Here is a 7,954-nt window from a genome sequence, read left to right on the forward strand (position 1 = left end):
AACTTAGTTTCTTCTTTCCCTATTCCAATTCTTTCAAATGCTTTTTCTTCTCTTATTGCTATAGCTAATATTTCTAGTACCTTATTGAATAATAATGGTGATAATTGACAACCTTGTTTCACCCCTGATCTTATTGGAAATGCATCTAGCTTATCTCCATTGCACAAAATGCCTGTTGAAGGCTTTAAATAGAAACTGCTTATTGTTTTGTGGAACATTCCCTTTATTCCTATGCTCTCCCATGTGTTTAGTAGGAATGGGTGTTGTATTTTGTCAGAAGCTTTTTCTGCATCTATTGAGATAATCCTGTGGTTTCTATTAGTTTTCTTGTTGATATGATTGATAAGGCTAATAGTTTTCCTAATACTGAAACAGCCCTGCATTCCTGGTGTGAATCCTGCTTGATCACAATGTGCCATTGTCGTGATAAGTTGCTGTATTCTTTTTGCTAAAATCTTATTTAAAATTTTTGCATCTATATTCATTAGAGAAATTGGTCTGTAATTTTTTCTCTGCTTTGTCTCTTCCTGCTTTTGGTATCAGAAACATATTTGTATTGAAAAAAGAATTTGGGAGGACTCCTTCCTCCTCCATTTTCCCAAATAATCCATATAGTGTTGGAATTAACTGTTCTTTAAATGTTTGATAGACTTCACTGGTTAATCAATCCAGCCCTGGAGATTTTTTCCTAGGGAGATGATTGATGGCTAGTTCAATTTCCTTCTCTGAAATGAGGTTAAGTACATGAACACAACTGCAAGACACTTTTCCCACAAATAAAGTCAGATCTAAGTAAGAGGCAAAGGATCACTTTCTCGTGGGTAGGACAAACCAATATAATAAAAATGACATTTTTCCCTCGATAGGTTTACTTATTTAGTGCCACATCAATTAAAGTGTGGGATAATTATTTTCCAGAGCTGGAAAAATACTATCAAAATTCATCTGGAAGAAAAAACGGTCCAGGATATCCATGACAAGAAATGCTAGGGAATGTGGCCCAGCACTACCAGATCTCCAGTTGTATTTGAAAGCAGTAATTATGAAAACCACTTGGTACTTAGTAAGAAAGAGAAGGGTAGAGAAGTGGAATGAGCTAAGTACTCAAAACAGAGTAGACAATGAATATAGCAATTTGCTGTTTGATGAACCCAAGGACCCAGCTTCTGGGATAAGAAGTCACTGTTTGACAAAAATTGCTAGGAAAACTGGGTAACGGTATGGCACAAACCAGACATAGACCCATGCCTGACATCGTAGAGAAGAATAAAACCCAAATGGGTACACAATCTAGATATTAAGGTTGATTCTGTGGACAGATGGGGTGAGCAAGAAATAGGGTATTTATCAGATTTAAGGAGAAGGGATGAATTTTTAACTAAAGAAGGGATAGAAAGTTTATGAAGTGCAAAATGGGTAATTTTGATTACCTTAAACTGAAAAATTTTTGCACAATCAAACCCAAAGCAACCAAAATTCGGAGAGATGTAGAAAATTGGCAAAGAATTTTTACAGCTGATGTCAGGGATAAATGCCTCATTTCAAGAATATATGGAAAACTGAGTCAAATTTACAAAAATACAAGTCATTCCCCAATTGACAAATGGTCAAAGGATATGAACAAGCAATTTTCAGAGGAAGAAATTAAGGATATCTATAATCATATGAAAAAATGCTGTAAATCCCTTTCGAATAGAGAGAGATGCAAATGAAAACAACTCGGAGGTGCCGCACCACACCTATAAGATTGGGAAACATGACAGAACAGGAAGATGATAAATGTTGGAGAGGATGTGGGAGAGTTGGAACACCAATACATTGGTGGTGGAGCTGTGAGTTGATCCAACCATTCTGGAGAGCAATTTGGAACTATGTCCAAATGGCTACAAAATATGCGTACCTTTTAACCCAGCAAGAACACTTCTAGGACTATATCCCCAAAAGATCATAAAAATGGGAAAGGGTCCCACATGTACAAAAATATTTACAGCCGCACTCTTTGTGATGGCCAGAAACTGGAAATCCAAGAGGTACCCATCAATTGGGGAATGGCTGAAAAAATTGTGATACATGAAGATAATGGAATACTAATGTGCTATAAGAAATGATGAACAGGAAGACTTCAGAGAGACCTGCAAAGACTTATGTGATCTGATGCTGAGTGAAAGGAGCAGAGCCATGAGAATTTTGTGCAAAGCAATGACCACAGTTTGCTACAGTTTTTCCGGTAGATTTGGAATTTCATAACAATACAAGGACTTTAAAAAAATTACCAATTATCTTCTAAGGCAAAATGCCTTCCACATCTAGAGAAAGAACTATGAAATTCAATTGCAGAATACTGCAATCATTATTTTGTGTGTGTATTACATTTTGGTTTGTTATTTGGTTTCTCCCATTCATTATAACTCTTCTACACAGCATGACTAAAGTAAAAATGTATTTAATAGGAATGTATGTATAGATCCTGTATACAATTATATGCTGTCTCACGGAGAGAGGTAAGGGGGAGGTAGGTGAAAATGATCTAAATTTATGGTAGTGATTGCAGAACACCACAAATATAAAAGAAAAAAAGAAGAAAAAAAGTGTCATTTGTTCTTGGATTTTGCCAAATTCTCCTTCCTTCCTCCTCTTTCTGAACATGCTCATACCAAAAGTGAATACCGAATCAACATTGAATCCCCAATGTCTGGCCTCTGGGATCCCTGTTTTCTGTGGAATGACTGCAGTAACAGGGACATAAGAATTCGTGCTAACTAAATTCCCAAAGAATGGGCTGAGCCACAGTCACATATTTCTGTCTTTTTTCAGGAAAAAGGGCAGACTATTAAAAAAGGTGTTGCCTCCTAGAAGCTTTTGTGGAACCAAATGGACGTCTTGTCAACGAAGGGCCCACTCACTGTAGAATGTAAACCTCAACATTGCCTGTCATCCTGAGCATCCACTGCAAAGCCTCCCCTCAATAAAGCAAATGCATTTCATTCCTGAATCTGTCCTCATACTTATTTAGCTATGTCTGAGATTAGGTGGTGGGAATAATGGAATCAAAAAGGACCAAGTGGGTGAAAGGGTATAATTGTTTAAATGACATTTACAGCATGTTCTCTAAGGCCTGGAGGCTCCAAACAATGAGCTTTCCTGATGGGCTATGTGGTGGGTAGAAGTCACTTAAGCTGTCCGTAGCTCAGGTTTCTCATTGTCAAATCAGGGGAATATTCTGGCAGTCATATCTATGTTTCCTGGGCTTCTTCCTCACAAGGTCCAATTCAATGAACAGCCAAACTCCTAGGTTTAAGAATAAGACTGAAATCCATAGAAGATCCCTTTTTCCATTGAGCATTGGTCGAACTACAGGTATGAACATGGCACGTTCCTGGGCGTTGAGGGAGATAGAAAATCTAGAAAAGAACTGGCTCCAGGATTCATATAAATGACAATTAAATGCATAAGACAATAGCATTAGGTGACTATCACACAGATGCACACACGGCAGGTGTGTTAGTGGTGCTAAGCCTAATAGAAGTGTAGACCATCTTGTTCAAAATGTCAAATTAAGTACAGGGGGTCATGAAGGATCTGTGGCATGTGAGGCTATGTGTAAGCATGGGATAATCAATCAATAAACATTTATTAAGCACCTTCTGCTTATCAGGCACTGTGCTAAGCTGTGAGGATATAAAAAGGGCAAAAGACTTAAGAAGTCAATAGAAAGGAAAAGACTGAAGAATCATAAGGAAAAAAGACATGACTATTGGATCGTGGACACAGGGGAGAATGGGAGCAAATCAGAAGAATAGTCTTAGAAACAACTCAAAATACATTTTGTTCCAAGATGATGGCAAGGCAAACACAGTAAGGCAACATTTATTAAGTGCTGACTGTATACCAGGCACTGTAAGTCCTGGGGTACAAAGGAAAGAGAGTGTCCTTCTATGCAGAATGAATAACAACATTTATTCAGCTCTTACAAGGTGCAAACTACTGTGCCAAGTAGTCCCTGCTCTCAATGAACTCCTATTCTAAATGGAGAGAGCAATGTATAGGTTTCAACTGTCAGTCGGATGAAACATTTCCAGCATTCTTAGGATGGAGGAGGAAAACATAAGGTAACGAGCATCCTTTAATATATTTTCTACTGACAATTCTTATGTTTCCAATTTGGAATCATTTGGGATATAGAAGCAAGAACTTTGGTGGCAAGCATGTTATTTTCTGGGTATTTCATAAATTGAATGTCTGACGACGTTGGGGCTCTAGCACCTGCAGGAATAGTTATCTTTTCCTTTTCTTTTACAGATGAGGAAACTCAGGCATAGTGATGGGGAAACGATTTGGCTGAGCCACATTTGTAGTAAAGTGGCCAAAGGAGCCGGATTCGACGCCTCGGTTGTCTAGCTCCAAACGCATCCCTCTAGCCAGACCTTAGAGCCCCACCCGTTCCTTCCCCTTAACTGCCATGGAATTCTGCAACCCCAATAAGTCTGCGTAACTCCAAAAGGGACAATTGGTTTGGAAGGTTGCTTGTTGGCTCTAGTGGTCAAGAAATGGCCCAGAACTGGGGCGTAGGAGTCCAAACAGTGACCAGGTCTCGCTGGTGTGGCTGCAGACGCCTAGGTAAGCAGGAGTGGAGGGGAGGGGAAGTATCAGTCTGGGTTGGCATTCATCTCTCGGGGGAGGCAAAGCTGGGGCTATGGATTCTTAGCTGTTTTTTCTTCTGTTCAAAAGCCTCCCATAGAAGGCACTTGGACAACCCCTTTGTCCCAGGGACCTCTAAGTTTGATAAGAGATCCCACAGGCTAAGAGGACTCTCTGTCCCCCAAATCTCCCTGACTGACCTGGCTTCTTGCACTGTCGTGCGGGTTACACTACTGCGTGTGTCTGTTTCAGAGCTCACCTGGTGGACCATGAGCTAAGGTCTGGTCAAGGCAATGGTTAGGTTGGCTCTTTCATTTTTGTCCCTTGAGGGCCTTGAATATCTAACATTCTCTCAGCTTCAGATGCCCTTGGGCAGCCAGCCTGCATAAGCCTGACCTCTTTCCTTGGCACCTGTCACAGTGTTTCTGGCCCTCCATAGGGAGACTCCAGGTCCGATATTGGTACTTTCTCCCCTGGGGAAACTGGTACCATATTCCCTTAGCTGGTGCCTCGGGGGGTAGAACTTTGCACCTGGTCACTTACTGGCTCTGTGACCCTGGGCTAGTCACTGAACTTCTGTGTGCCTCAGTTTCCTCAACTGTCAAATGGGAACAGTCATAGCACCTGATTCCCAGGGTGATGAGGAACAAGTGACATAGTATAGGTAAGGCACTTTGAGAATTGAAAGCACTTCTAAAAATGATTATTCCCATCAATAATAATGGATCTGAGATCCCAAAACCCCTTTCCCAGTCAGGGCTTTTGTTCCCAGTAGAACTTGGGGTAGGTGTACGGGCCTGGCTCTTCCTGTCTATACTTCCCAATTTCTGCCTGGCTGCCCTGTTCCCTTCTGGAATTAAGAGCTCGCTTTTCTGAGGAGACCTGAAGACCTGCAGTAGGGCTTGTGTTGACGTGAGTAATAAGGGACGAGTCTTGGCTGCCTTGCCTGCCTTCATCCTACTGTGTCCCTTTCCTCTGGTTTTCTCCTTGGGCTAAGGGTTCTGTCTGTGAGGAATGATCTGCTGGGGATTTGCATCTCCTCTAGCTCCCAGGGCGCTGAATTGAATGGAACTCAGCAACAGAAAAAGGGGGCGTGTTGACATTGGTGAGCAGTGGTGTGCTGGGCACGAATTTGCTTTGCAGAATAGTAAGCCATCAGAGGGAGGATGTTGGGTTCCAGGGGATTCTATTTCCTCAGGGCAGCAGTATGAAACGAGCATGCGAGCTCCTTCTGATGCCCCATGGCCTCCCTGGGCAGGGTTGCCTGAGTCCCCAACCAATTCCTTACTGCATTTGGGGTGTAAATCATCTGAGGAAGAATAATGCGAACTTGTTGCTGGGCCAGCACTCCACCTTAGTTACAGGGTTGCCCCTGCCTCTGGATCTTGGCTCATTTTAAGGGTCAGCAGCCAGTGATGTCTGACCCATGTCACTTCTCTCTTCCTTTCCTCACCCTGGGATCCCAGGTATAGACTCAGTGGTCCCCGTGGTCCGCCAGCCAGTCGCCAAGACTCCTGTTAATCACCTTCTTCCTGCCCAGTATGCTGCTAACTCCCAGGTTGCTGCCAAGACACAAAAATCTAATGGCACTTGTTGGGGCTTCTAACAGCTTGACAATATTCAGAGGACAAATAGGAAGGGAATGATTTCTCTGTGCCTGGCCCTGGGCTTAGCGTGGCAGATACAAGCAAGCCAAGCTGGTGCCAGCCTTCATTGAGCATTTAGGTTCTTATGTTGTAGATAACACAGGGAAGTGGTAACCAGTCTGGGGCATTGACTGAAACACAGTACCCAGAATGAGTACACTTGACTTTGAACTGTTGATTTGATTCCTTGCAACCATTTAGCCTTTCTGAGATCACTGCTGCCTTTCCAATGTCGTCGAAACACCTACGACCTCGAGAAAGATGGAGTACGGAGACTGGAATGGGAACCAGTGTGATGCATCAGCATCTGAAAATATGAAGGTATCCAGATTACTGCTGCAGTGAAGACATTCTTGGCATCTGAAGATGCTCCCAATGGCTAGTGCATTCAGGGTGGAAGGATGGGAGTGATCTTAAAGCCTGGGCCTGGTCCCCTTCCCCTGAGCAACCCTGGAGCCTGCTTCAGATGATTTTTCTCAGCAGGTGACCTGGGAATTCTCATTTTGACCTTCCCTTCTGCTCTGAAATTGCAGATGGCACCATGGGGACCACCATAGGCTCTGGGAGAGTCCTGGAGGCCCACAGAAATGAGACGGTGTGGCTGCAGCAGATGCAGGAGGAGGAGGGTTTGAGCACTTTTTCCAGGTTAGCCTGGGGCCAAGGGACCCATATGGGTGCAGCAGCCCAGGGCAAGGGGTATTGGGCAAAATTGAGTGACCTGAGGGATTGGGGACAGAAACCATTTAAAATGGGGGTAATGTGTGGGAAATCTGGCCCCTGTTGTAAGGCAGAGTCAGAGGAACTGAGAAAGCACAAACAAACAAGGACAAGCATGTATCCCATTACACTCCTACTCAAAGCTCTGCCATTTTGGGCTGTTTTCCTTCCTTCCTTCCCCTCCTCTTTCTTTTCTTCTTTTCCTTTCTTTCTCCTTCCATCCTTCTCTCCCTTCTTGCCTCCCTCTATGCCAGGCATTGTACGGAGCCCAGAGAATGAGACGTTCTCTTCTCTGTTGACTGGATCTTGTGTTCTAAAGGGATCTGACCAGTCTTCTGGACCTGCCCTTCCTATGCTCCATCAGTATCTGGCTTCCCCAAGGCTAAGTGGGCAAGGCAGGACAATGGAGACAGGCCTGAGTTTGGTGTCAGCATCTATCTCCAGCCCTCCTAGTCTGTGCTAGCTCCTTAGGCCTCTGTAAATAGTGGGAGCTGGGCCAGAAGGCTTCCAAGGTCCCATCCATTCAAATGGTGGTCCAGTGATGATGGTAGAACTCTCAACACTGTGCTTGGTGCTGTGGGAAACATGGAGGGAAGTAGGAGATGTTGAGGGGAGAGGAGACCCAGGCAAGCAGCAAGGGTAGGGCAGGGGAGAGTTTGGTGCCGACGTGCAGGCCCTGCAGAGAGTCTAGGACCCAGATTGGAAACCAGAAGGGACCTTGGAGGTCCTGGAGTCCAAGACTCTCATTTTTACAGATGAAGGAACTCAGGTACGCAGGCAAAATGACTTGCCCATAGTCCCCTAGCTAGTCAGTGTCTGAGGCTGGATTTGAACTCAGGCCTTCCTGACTCCAAGCCAGTGCTCTATCCACTGTGAGTTCCTTAAGGGCAGGGAACATATTTTGGACTTTCTTTGACTTCCAGGCATATGCTTTAGACTGAGACACAGAGCCT

This window comes from Notamacropus eugenii, chromosome 2 (genome assembly GCF_028372415.1).
Source record: "Notamacropus eugenii isolate mMacEug1 chromosome 2, mMacEug1.pri_v2, whole genome shotgun sequence".
In the NCBI taxonomy this organism is placed as follows: Eukaryota; Metazoa; Chordata; class Mammalia; order Diprotodontia; family Macropodidae; genus Notamacropus; species Notamacropus eugenii.